Consider the following 12,853-nt stretch of genomic DNA (forward strand, 5'->3'; position numbering starts at 1 on the left):
TCAAATCCTGTGTTCTTCATTGTGGGGGCACTACTAAGGCATGAATAGCCTAGGCAATTGATATCCCCACACTAAGCTAAAGCACTACACATCAATTGAAATCTTAGTCCCTCCCTCACTTCTCTCAAAAATGATAATTATCTTGATCAAAGTATAAAAATCCAAAAATGACAAAAATGCAATGTAAGAATTAAAATGCGAGTTAGGGAGTTAGAAATATTTACAAATGGTGGTTTAGGGAGGACTCCACCAAACTCTCGTCCTTAGTGAGATGTCATGGGGGCATGTCCAATGTGTTGTTGATGTTGCTCAACACCGTGAAGAAGTAATTAAAAGCTTGTTAATTATCATGATAAAGATCTTCAATAGATCTTTGCCCTTGTTGTCGGTCTTGATCGATAGCATTACCAATGTAGGGATTGAAAATCCCTTCAAACTCATCGTCCCAAAGACCACAAACTTTATCTACTTGATCACTAAAGATCTCTTGAGTTGATAGAGACAACTCTCCCACTTTCTTGTCTTGGCCAATGATGTCATCCTCTTCATTGCTTGACTTTGGTGAGCTTTTCAAGCTCTCTTTGTTACAATTCACTTGCTCTTTGAATGGAGCATCTTCAATTTTCTTCTTCCATTGGAGTTCCGACTTCTTCCAATCATCCTTCCGGCTATAATGATCAATCATAAAACATGGTTCATGCAAACGGGGAGCTCTCATGGTCTTGTCAAGATTGAAAGTTATGCTCTCATCTCCCACTTCTAGAGTGACCTCTCCATGCTTTACATCAATCACCGCATCCGCGGTGTGTAAGAAAGGTCTTCCTAGAATGATTGGAATGTTGGAGTCTTCTTCCATGTCAACAATGACAAAGTCCACCGGGATGAAAAATTTCCCAACTCTTACGGGAACATCTTCCCATATCCCTAATGGTGTCTTCGTCGATCTATCGGCCATTTGGAGTGTGATATTGGTGCATTTAAGCTCTCCCATCCCCAACCTTTTACTCACCGAGTACGGCATAACACTGACACTAGCCCCTAGATCACATAAGGCTTTGTTGATCGTGGTGTCGCCAATGGTACACGGTATTGAGAAGCTTCCGGATCCTTTAACTTTGGAGGTGAACTCCCTTGAAGTATTGCACTACTCACCTTAGTGAAGGCGATATTCTCAAGCTTCCGGATTGACTTCTTCTTTGTGAGGATGTCTTTCATGTATTTTGCATAGGCCAGCACGTGATTGATTAATTCCGTGAAAGGAATTGAGACTTCCAAATTCTTCACAATTTCCATAAATTTTCCAGGTTAGTCATCAAAAATTTGGGCTTGACTTGACTTGGAAAAGGAAGTCTAATCATAATGGGCTCCTTCTCCTTGACCTTGTCTTCATTTTTCTTTGAAATTTCTTCTTTTGATGGTTCCCCATCCTTGGAGTTTTGCACAATTTCTTCTTTGTCACTAGCTTCCACAACTTCATTCTCAACTTGCTTCATCGGTACTTCATACCTTGTACCACTCCTCAAGTGAATGGCACTAACCGTTTCATGTCTTGGGGGATTACTTTGAGGTGGTAATTGCCCCTTTTGTCTTTGTGAGCTTGAAGATGCTAGTTGAGTCAATTGGGTTTCCAACATTTTGGTGTGAGCTAGGATGTTGTTGATGGTGATTTCCTTTGCTTGACTATCCTTTTGCATTTAAGTGAAAAATTCTTATTGATTCTTTTGCATTTGGAGGACCGCTTTTTGAACATCAAAACCTTGGTCATTTTGTTGATTGTATGGAGTTTGATTTTGGTAACCTTGGTTTTGGTTGTAAAAGGGTCTTTGATTTTGGTTTCTCATGGGAGGTGGGGTGTATGTTGGTTGAGGGTTTTGAACATTTTGGCTTTTGTATGAGAGATTTGGATGGAATTTGGTGTTTTCATTGTAATAGTTGGAATAAGGGGTACCACTCTTGTATGCTTGGAAAGCATTCACTTGTTCATTTGTTCCCCTACATTCACTTTGGTCATGTCCCAAAGTTCCACAATTCTCACATATCCCACTTGGGATTGATGAAGATGCCGTCATGGCATTGACATGATGCTTTGGTGATTTTGAGGCTTCTTCAAGTCTAGCCATAGCTTTTTCAAACTTCAAATTGATGGTATCAATGTGAGCACTAAGTTGAGCACCCAATTGAGTAATAGAGTCCACTTCATGCTTTCCTCCTCTAGTAGCCTTGCGAGGTCTACTATATTGTGAGTTATGGACCGCCATTTCCTCAATTTTGTTCCAAGTTTGATTGTCATCAACTTCGGTGAACATTCCATTTGATCCCATGTTAAGAATGTTCCTTGAATCTTCATAAAGACCGTTCCAAAATTGTTGTACCAAGAACCACTCGCTAAGTCCATGGTGAGGACATGAGCGACTAATTCCTTTGAATCGCTCCCAAGCTTCATACAAAGATTCTTCATCCCTTTGCTTAAAGCCCGTAATTTGAGCTCTTAGCATGTTAGTCTTTTCCGGTGGATAGAACTTTTTGTAGAAAGCTAGAGCCAACTTCTTCCAAGAATCAATTCCGAGAGTAGCCTTATCAAGGCCTTTCAACCATTGTTTTGCGGTGCCAATCAGAGAAAAAGGAAATAAGACCCATCGAATTTGGTCTTGAGTTACACCGGTTTGAGAAATCGCATCACAATAGTCACAAAAGGTTTCCATATGAGAGTGAGGGTCTTCACTAGGCATCCTCCCAAATTCGCTTCTTTCGACTAATTGGATAAATGCGGATTTGGCAATAAAATTTCCGGTTAGATGTTGTGGTGTGGGAGTACCATTGGGTAGGTTCTCCTCGGTGGGTACGGAATGTGATGAAAACTTAGAAATTGTGGGTTGATTTTGTGTTGGATTTTTTGTTGGGTTCTCCTCACCTTCTCTTGCAAAAGGGTTGATGAACTCAATAGTATTTGGTTTAATATCTACAACCTCACCAATACCTCTCAAAGTTCTCCTAGCAAGTCTTCTATTGGTTGTCAAAGTTCTTTCAATTTCGTGATCAAAGGGTAACAAGTCACCTTGTGACCTTCTAGACATGCAAAATATCAAACAACTCGAAAACAATTAGAACAAACCTTGAGGAGTTTTACTTCCCCAAGGCAAAGAAAGACACAACTAATAACAATGAAAGAAAATCTAAATCAAGTTAACACCGTCCCCGGCAACGGCGCCATTTTTGGTCGGGACTAAATCTTTCGGTTACTTGTCGTTAGGAGCACCTAGATCAAAACACAATTTATAACTTCACAAACAACTCTACAATTAGTAAAGTGGCAAGTAAAGGTCGGATCCCAAGAGACGGGAATTGAGATGAGATTTCTATTGTAACTAGTGGTGTCTTAAGGGGTGTCACAATTGGGGTTTGATGTAGAAGGTCACTAAACTAAAAAGCAATGAAAGTAAACAAGCAAGATGAATTAAAAGGGATGTAAACAATTGATAAAAGGCACTAGGGTGTCATGGGTTCATAGGGGATTCATGGGAATTGATCATACAAACATATTCTCAAGTTATAAGCAAGCAATTATTGTTGTGATGGATTGAGTTGGTTTATATCTTACAATCCTAAGAAAGTTTGGGTCCCGGAGCCGAATCGATTAGATTGTACAATACCTACAAGTCGACTTAGTCTTCCCTACTCAACAACATGCATGGTCTAATGAGACTCGAGTTGGTTTATGTCTTATAAGTCTCATTGAAAAGATAGGTGATGGGTAAAAAATGCAACGATTCATAGGCTCGCATTTCATCAAACATAACATGTGCATGAGTTGAGATCACAACAAGCCAACAAATAAACTATGAAAGCATATTAATTTAAGCATGAATCATTCCCCACGTTGGTTTCCCCTAATTACCCATTAACCCTAGCTAAGGAAACTACTCACTCATGATCATGTTGAACATGCTAGCAAGGTTGTCAATCATACCAACAAAGTGAAACATGATGAATAAATGAAAGTAATTAGCAATGATTAAAAAGGGATTAAGAGAATTATACCTACTAATGATTCCAATAATAAAGCAAAGAATAAAAGAAGTACTTGATGCTTGATTGAGAGGTTGTCAATCTCCCAATAATAACCCAAATAATCTTCAATTATCCAAAATAAAGGATGAACAAGAGAGAGATTATGGAAATAAAACTTGTATTAAAACTTGATTAAATGTTGTTTACAAGATTAAAGAGATATTTGATTTGATATTAACTACACTAAAGATTGCTAAGAAGAACATGCTCTTCTAATTAGACTAATGGGGTATTTATAGTGGGGTTTAGGCGGATGAATTAGGGTTAACTAAGGGCTTAAATGACGATGAAGTCTCTTGTTGAGGAAACGCCGGACTTTTGGAAAGACTCCGGTCTCTAGGGAGACTCCGGTCTCTAGAAAAAGATGTGCATCCTTCCTTGAAGCTTGAAGAAGAAGAAATGGGTCTGCCTGGGAATCCGGGAGTCTTTAGCACGGGACGGGCGGATTTGGTGGTCTCTGCCCGGGCGTCTTGGGGTGAAGACGGGCGTCTTCTAGAGCTTTTGCCCGGGCGTCTTGGTGTGAAGACGCACGGATTGTGGAGTGGTGGACGGGCGTCTTCTGGACAATCCGCACGGATTGCTAGGCAGTCTCGTTTCTTCTTCTTTTCTTCCTTTTTCTTCATAAGATCCTTGAGGATTTCCTCGGGGATGCAAGGATCTTTTCTCATCATTGCCCATCTACTATAGTATGTACAAAGGCCTTCTAATCTTGTCTCTCCTTGATGCTTGGTCATTGAATTCAATCAATTTAGTGTCATTTTGCCATGAAAATGCAAGGTTTGCACTCCTTTCCTACCAAGGGATCAAAACCTCAAAGAATATGCAAAACAAAGAACTAAAGACAATAAATGACCCAAATATGCACTAAAAAGCATGGGAACAAGGCTAATTCGGGGACTAAATATGCTCTAATTAGATCACATCAATTTACTATTTTAGGAAGGCCATACTAGGATTTTATTTTTTATGCTTTGTATTTTATTTATATGTTGCATGCATCGCTAAATCGCCATAACTAAACATGCATTTTTAATCGAGTTTATCGACCGTGTCAATTACAATTATCGAAGTTCACCGCTTTAGTTCACTTAAAACGTGACAGATAATAAATTGATATGAACTCTCGCTAAAATAAACAATTGAGACTTAGCCTTACCAAAAAGTAGAAACCATGAAAACCTATTTCAAGAGGGAGTGCACTCGGCCCTACCGGGGTACAAACCTTGTTACGTAGGGGAAGTGGGTGATAAATGTCTATCCACCGAATTCATGTTGATAAGGGATGAATCGGCCCTACCGTGCCCAAGTTGATGTGGATTTGGATCATGGACACATTTATTCGAAATTTGGGTTGAACTCAACAAAAGTATTCTCGACCATTGTCGGATGTGTTTTGGGCTAAAGATAAATATTAATGTAATCTTATCGACCAAGAGTTCTAAAATTAGAATCGATTAAAGAGTTAATCCACCGAATTATATTGATAAGAGATGAATCGGCCCTACCGTGCCCAAGTTAATATGAATTTGGATCTTGGAATCATTTATTATAGTTGGGTAGAGGTCACTATATAAATGCTCATATCTTGTTATATTATTTACAAGTATGATTTAAAAGACAAATGTTAATATTTCCTTTTCCTCCATAATTGTAGTACATTACAATAAATCCATCAAACGCTACTACACCGATAACTATTGAGTCTTGCCAAAATGTTTTTGACGACGTTTGCTTCAACAATGATTTCGACACAACTAGAGAACTTCATTTTGGGATAGGTTCGGATGGAAACATAAACTTCATCACTTCTTCTAGACCACCTACTACTACAAGATCTCTTGTGAGCCGGTCTCAGGAAGACCGCCTCATAAAATCTATAGGATCTTTATCTTTGGAAGAGAAAGATGGCAAAACTAGTGGGCGCTCAAGCAATCAAGCTCTTGCTTCTAAGGACAAAAGGTTCAAGAACAAGGGAAAGAGAGGGAAAAACTTCAAGCAAGTTGAAGATGAATGATATTGGCTTAGGAATTGTCCTATATATTTGCGAAATATAAGGGAAGGAATCATCGTTCCAAAAGGTAAAATCCCTAAGGAAATTTATGTTATTGATGTAAATTATACTACCACTACGACATGGGTACTGGATACCGGTTGTGGTTCTCACCTTTGTAATCATTTACAGGGGTTAAGAGACGTGAAGAGGCTTAGCAAAGGAGATGTGGATCTACGCCTTAAAAATGGAGCTCGAGTAGCGGCCAAATCCAAGGGGACTTATGTATTAGCTTTGCCTAATGGATTTGAGTTGTATTTACATAATTGTTTTTACGCGCCTACACTTTCTAAAAGCATTATTTCTATCGCTATGTTAGACATGGACGGTTTTTGTTTTGTCATTAAAAACAATCGTTGTATTATTTCAAGGAACGACTTGGTTATAGGCCAAGCTCCTTCCATTAATGGCATTTACATTTTAGAAACCTCAAATCCAACTAATGACATCTACAACATTCAATCAAAGAAACTCAAATCAAGTGATCCAAATGAATCGTTCATTTGGAATTGTCGATTAGGTCACATAAACGAGAATCGCATCAAAAGATTGATTTCAACTAATGTGATTACACCATTTGATTATCAATCATATGGAACATGCGAATATTGCCTTCTTGGCAAGATGACTCGTAATCCTTTTAGCGGTAAAGGAACACGAGCTAGTGAGCTATTGGGACTCATACATACCAATGTGTGTGGACCAATGAGTATCACCGCTCGAGGAAATTATGACTACTTCATAACCTTCACCGACGACTTGAGTAGACATGGGTATGTCTATTTAATGAAGCATAAGAGTGAAGCTTTTGAGAAATTCAAGGAATTTCAAAATGAAGTAGAGAACCAATTGAACAAAAGGATAAAAGCACTACGATCCGATCGTGGTGGAGAATATCTTAGCAATGAATTCGATTCACACTTGAAAGGTTGTGGCATAATATCACAACTATCTCCACCCGGAACACCACAACTCAATGGTGTAGCCGAAAGGAGAAATCGAACCTTACTTGATATGGTTCGATCAATGATGAGTCAAACAGAGCTACCAAACTCGTTTTGGGGATATGCGATTCGAACCACAATTAGATCTTTGAATAATAGTCCCACAAAGACAACCGAAAAGACTCCATATGAGATGTGGACAGGAAGGATTCCCAATATATCCTATATGAAGATTTGGGGATGTGATGCTTACGTCAAGGCAAAGACCGACAACAAGCTTGCCCCAAGATCCGAAAAATGCATCTTTGTAGGTTACCCCGTGACCTCTCGAGGATATTACTTCTACAAAGCTCAAGAAAAGAAAGTATTTGTGTCTTGCGAGGCTGTCTTCTTAGAAAGAGAATTTATTTCTAAGAGACAGAGCGGGAGAAATTTTGAACTTGATGAAGTTCAAGAGCCACAAACCGAGGCAGAGACGCAAGAAGATGTTCCTTCGTCGTCTAGCGCGGTTGTCCCTCCTCCACTTAGAATAACGGGCCGAGTTATTCGCCATCCCGATCGATATGTGGGACTTATCAAAGAAGATGGAACACTCGATGTGTTGCTTTTAGAAAGTGACGAGCCCGTCACCTACAAAGCCGCAATCTCTAGTCCAAATTCCTCCTTATGGCTTGAAGCCATGAAGTCCGAGATGTAAACTATGCATGAAAACCAAGTTTGGAACTTGGTGGATTTGCCTACAGGGGCAAGACCTCTTCAATGCAAATGGATTTTAAGGTCAAGAATGGTATAGAAGGACATGATGATGTCTACAAAGCTAGGCTAGTGGCAAAAGGATTTACCCAAGTCCAAGGTCTTCATTATGATGAAACCTTCGCCCCCGTAGCCATGCTAAGATCTATACGGATTTTGTTAGCGATTGCCGCATTTCATGATTATGAAATATGGCAAATGGATGTCAAAAACACTTTTCTAATTGGACATTTAGAAGAGGAGGTGTACATGATACAACCCGAAGGTTTTGTTGATCCTAAAAATTCTAACAAAGTATGCAAACTTAAGAGATCCATTTATGGACTTAAGCAAGCATCAAGAAGTTGGAATCATCGATTCGATCATGTGATAAAAGAGAATGGTTTCATTCGAAGTGTTGAGGAACCATGTTTATACATGAAACTTAGTGGGAGCAATGTTGTGTTCCTAATCTTGTATGTCGATGACATACTACTCATTGGAAATGATATTCCGATGTTGTCTTCCGTTAAGAAGTGGTTAGGTAACCACTTCCAAATGAAGGATTTAGGAGAGGCACAACGCATATTAGGTATCCGGATCCATAGAGATAGATCCAATAGGATATTGGCACTAAGTCAAGAATCTTATGTTGATAAGATTCTTCGACATTTCAGCATGGACAAATCAAAAAGGAGATTGGTACCTATGGTAACTGGGACAATATTGAGCAAGTCTCAATCGCCCTCCGAACCCCATGATGTTGAACGCATGAAGTTGATCCCTAATGCTTCCGATGTTGGATCAATCATGTACGCCATGATATGCACACGTCCTGATGTCTCGTATGCCTTGATCATGACGAGTAGATATCAAGGAAATCCAGGTGAGAGTCACTGGATAGCCGTCAAGAACATCCTTAAGTACTTAAGAAGAACTAAGGATTCTATCTTAGTGTTTGGAGGAGACACCGAGCTCCGTGTTAATGGTTACACGGACTAAAGTTTTCAAATGGATAGAATTAACATGAAATCATAAGCTGGTTTTGTTTTCATGCTCAATGGTGGTGCTGTTATCTGGAGAAGCTACAAGGAAGCTATGACCGCGGATTCAACAACGGAGGCTGAGTACATTGCAGCATCAGAAGTTGCCAAGGAAGCTGTTTGGATCAGGCAATTCACGGAAGGTCTAAGAGTAGTACCTACCGCCAATGATCCCATCACTCTCTATTGTGATAATAGTGGGACAATCTTCCAAGCTAAAGAGCCAAAGTCTAGTAATAGATCTAGACATGTACTTAGAAAATATCATGTAATTAGAGATTTCATTGAAAGAAAGGAAATTGCGATATGTAAGGTTGGGACGGATGATAACATAGCTGATCCGCTCACCAAGCCTTTATCGCAGGCTAAGCATGATGGTCATGTTGCGTCTATGGGACTTAAACGCATGCCAGTTTTATGTTAGATTTTGATATGAAATAAAAGAGTTGTTTTATTTGCTCATATGCATAATCACATTGGTCTTTTATTTTTCCATTACTTTGTCATATTCAAATGGGTTGTAGAGAAAGCTTGAACCCCATTAAAGTGAACTAAATTGACATAGTAATCGCCCATAGTCACTTGTATGAGGTGACGTCTCGAAGTGACTAGAGTGTGATGCGATTGATGGCAAGTTCAAGTGCCATAGGGTCATATGAGAATGACTATTCGATCACATAGGCAGACTGTTAGGAACACTTTGTCGGGCTAATGACCGCTTATAGAGTTCTGGCAAATTTATATAGCCTGATCGTGGCGAGAGCTACTATAGTATTCTAATGAGTCGATTCTTTTGACTAAAAACTGTTCGCCTAAGGTGTCACAGTTTCAGATTAACTTTGATTTATGTTACTACGACCTTCGTAAATGGGGTCAAATGGGCATATTTTGGGTTATGATGGTTGTGGCTAGTCGAAAGGAATAAGTGCGATAGGAATTGTCCACCCCTTGTCAGGGTTATAACAATATCTCAGGGCCACTCGAGGAGTAATGAACTGGAAATGCGTGGCCACGCTCGGAAGGTATCTATGGTGGAAAATTCCGGTCAATCAGTTATTCTCCAGATCGAGGAAACCACTCTCGATATGATCACTTGCAAGTACGACCTGAAAGACACCTTGCATTGAGTGGGAGATAGTAATAGGACAAGAGAATTGGTGACCCACACTTGTCGAGGACAAGTGGGAGATTGTTGGAATATGTGTCATCCGACAATAATGCGATCACAACTGTTGATCATGATGATCACATGTTTAAATCTCATTTTAAGAATACATGTGGGATGTAATATTTTCTGATCAATGGTTCACACATATCGGTAATGATTGGCTGACTAGAGTTTGACATTACTATCGTGCGACGGTGGTGATCAGTTGATCCCCTTAGGTCATACCTATAGGGAAATAATCTTAATTGATTATTTAATTAATCGTATGCCGATACGAGTTAATTAAATTGCTTAAAATTGACGGATGATCTTGTGAGTAAAACTAACGTGTCTTAGTGTAATTCGATTATATTAGATACGGTCTAAGTAATCGAATTGTTTTATTACTTGGATAAAATTATTGTTTACGAAACAATTGAAATTGAAATTGAATGAATGATTTATTATAAATACAAGACGTTGTAATTTATAATTTGATAAACCGTTTTGGCACAAGTAATTACGAATTACTAGTCGATTTTGTATATGACATATTTTATGAGTATGCTGATTTTTAATATGTTAAAAAATACATTACAATTTCATAAGTCAAGTAACATGTCACATATGTTACAATTGACAAATGACAAAATAAAATGGACCTTCCATTTTATGTCATATGTGCCGAAAATAAGAAGGTGTTTAAGGATTATATTGGTTTTTTATTTTAAGTGGAAAATATGATGATTAAAGCCTAATAGTAGAGCCATGAAACCCCATTTTTCTTGGGAAGAAAATGAGTCTCATGCATTGGCTCCTTCTACCACCCCTCCCACCGGTTTTCCACTTAGAGAAACAAAATGGTTTTCTCTTATGATCATTCACTACTTCATCTAACATTTTTCTAGTATAAGAAAAATATTCTCTCTACCATTTTTGTGAAAACTTAGAGAAATAAAACTCACAAATCTCTCCTCTTGGCCGAAAATATTCAAGAGGAAATACAAAATATTTTTGTGTCAATTTTATAGTAAGACTTGTATTATTTCTAGTATAAAATAATATTGGTTATTAAGAGGTTTGGGTATTCACTTTTGGGAGAGGTTCTAATTTGGACCTTTTGTTCATCCATTTTAAGGAAAACTCAAGAACTAACAAATAGGTGAATTTGTTGGTGCCCATTAATTCGAAATCATATAGTAAGATTGATGATTTCTTCTCTTATCTTATTTATGTTTGCATGCATAAGATCTAGAATTTATTTTATGACTAAATAAATTTCAACATATATGAATATGTATATTAATGAGATTGAATAATTTCAACACTTGTGATTGGTTCTTTGTGGTGGGACCATGTCGGGAGATGGTTCCATACCCATGTTCGCCCATTGTGAGTCCCGTCACAAGGGGGATGTCCACATTAAGGAGCTGGGATCTCTCGTTGTAATGGTCGGGGCATAAGTGGTACGGCTGTGGTCCCCACCAGTGGTTTGGGTTACCTTTTGCGATGGGTTACCTTTTGCGATGTGTAACCTGACAGGACTACACATTTTAGTGTGTAGTTAGTGATTGGTAATTAATGAAGTTGGATATGGGTGATTATGTTTATTTATTTATTTTTCGCTGCGTATATTGATTTTGTTATATAGTTGATGACCCGTTTTATGTTTTTGTCGACATGGGCCACTCGCGCGTTGTGTGTTTAAGGCGGCGACACTTCTTCCACGGAACCTTGGTTTGCCAAAGCACGTCATGGGCCGTTACCGATTTGTGAGACATTGAAACCGGTGAAAGGTTGAATAAGCCTGCATTTGTGGAGTCGCCACCAATTTTTATGGGAAATTGGAACCGTTCGAATACCTCGTGCCATGTCAAGACATAAAGTAGTGACATGAACACTAAGAACTTGTTACCCTTAGCATTCTATGTCTAGAATGACTCTCATTGATGGCAATGAATACGAATATTCACAGAGATCTGGAGTAAGGGGTGAGGGTATGTATTAGGAAGTCCTTTTACGGAACACCTAATCCCACCCGCCTCGACAGTGGCCTCTACTAATGATTAGGGAAATCATCTATATTTGATATGTCGTTGATTATATGCATGCAATGCAACATCCAATATTTTAATCCTAACATGTGAAGTAAACTATGTCGGTGAGCAAATAATTAGGCAACTATTAATGTCGAGTTGAGATTTAGAATTGATTACATGTGAATACAAGTGGATAAATCATACATGAGAAAATACGATAAATAAATAATGATAATTGAAATTACAAATGAATTACAAGGGTTTAATTAGTTTACGTCAAAAATACACTGAAGACGGAATTTTGGAAGAAAATGAAAGGGTGGAAAATTAAGGTAATAAAATAGGCCAGATTAAGGGTGATATTACGATTAATAGTTAATTAAACACCTCATTAAAGCTACGTCGAAGCGAGAACAGAAATTCTGGGACATAGATCATCTCCGAACAGGCGCAGCATCCGCTGCGTCCCTTGGAAGAGGCGCAGCTGTTCCTGTGTCTGTTCTTGAGTTGAGCTCTGACTGTGAAGCCAGAACCGCGGTTTGTTAATATTCGTTGGTAGGTTTTACGATTGATTATCGATATTTGATTCAAGTGAAAGTGATTTAACGGATTAATTATATACTGACATCGTCATAAAAGCGATAAACACGGATTAAAACGAATTAAAACGGGTTAGAACGAATTAAAATGAGTTAGATTTATTTACAAAGACGGAAACACAAAAGGAACGAACTTTGAAAGAATAAAACTCGGTAAATTGGATTTAAACAGGGAAATATGTACCAAAGAAAAAATCTCGGAAACTTGATATGAACAATTCGAGTTTCTAA

The 12,853-nt window shown here is 38.5% G+C and overlaps 1 non-coding gene across 1 annotated transcript; it reads left to right on the top strand.

Annotated features, from left to right (window-relative positions):
* The first annotated feature begins 2,388 nt into the window (after window positions 1–2,388).
* LOC141603000 (small nucleolar RNA R71) lies at window positions 2,389–2,495 on the top strand. Its single transcript, XR_012524900.1, has one exon. It is a non-coding gene; the product is annotated as a small nucleolar RNA R71 (small nucleolar RNA).
* The last annotated feature ends 10,358 nt before the right edge of the window (window positions 2,496–12,853 follow it).

This window comes from Silene latifolia, chromosome 9 (assembly GCF_048544455.1).
Source record: "Silene latifolia isolate original U9 population chromosome 9, ASM4854445v1, whole genome shotgun sequence".
Taxonomy (NCBI): Eukaryota; Viridiplantae; Streptophyta; class Magnoliopsida; order Caryophyllales; family Caryophyllaceae; genus Silene; species Silene latifolia.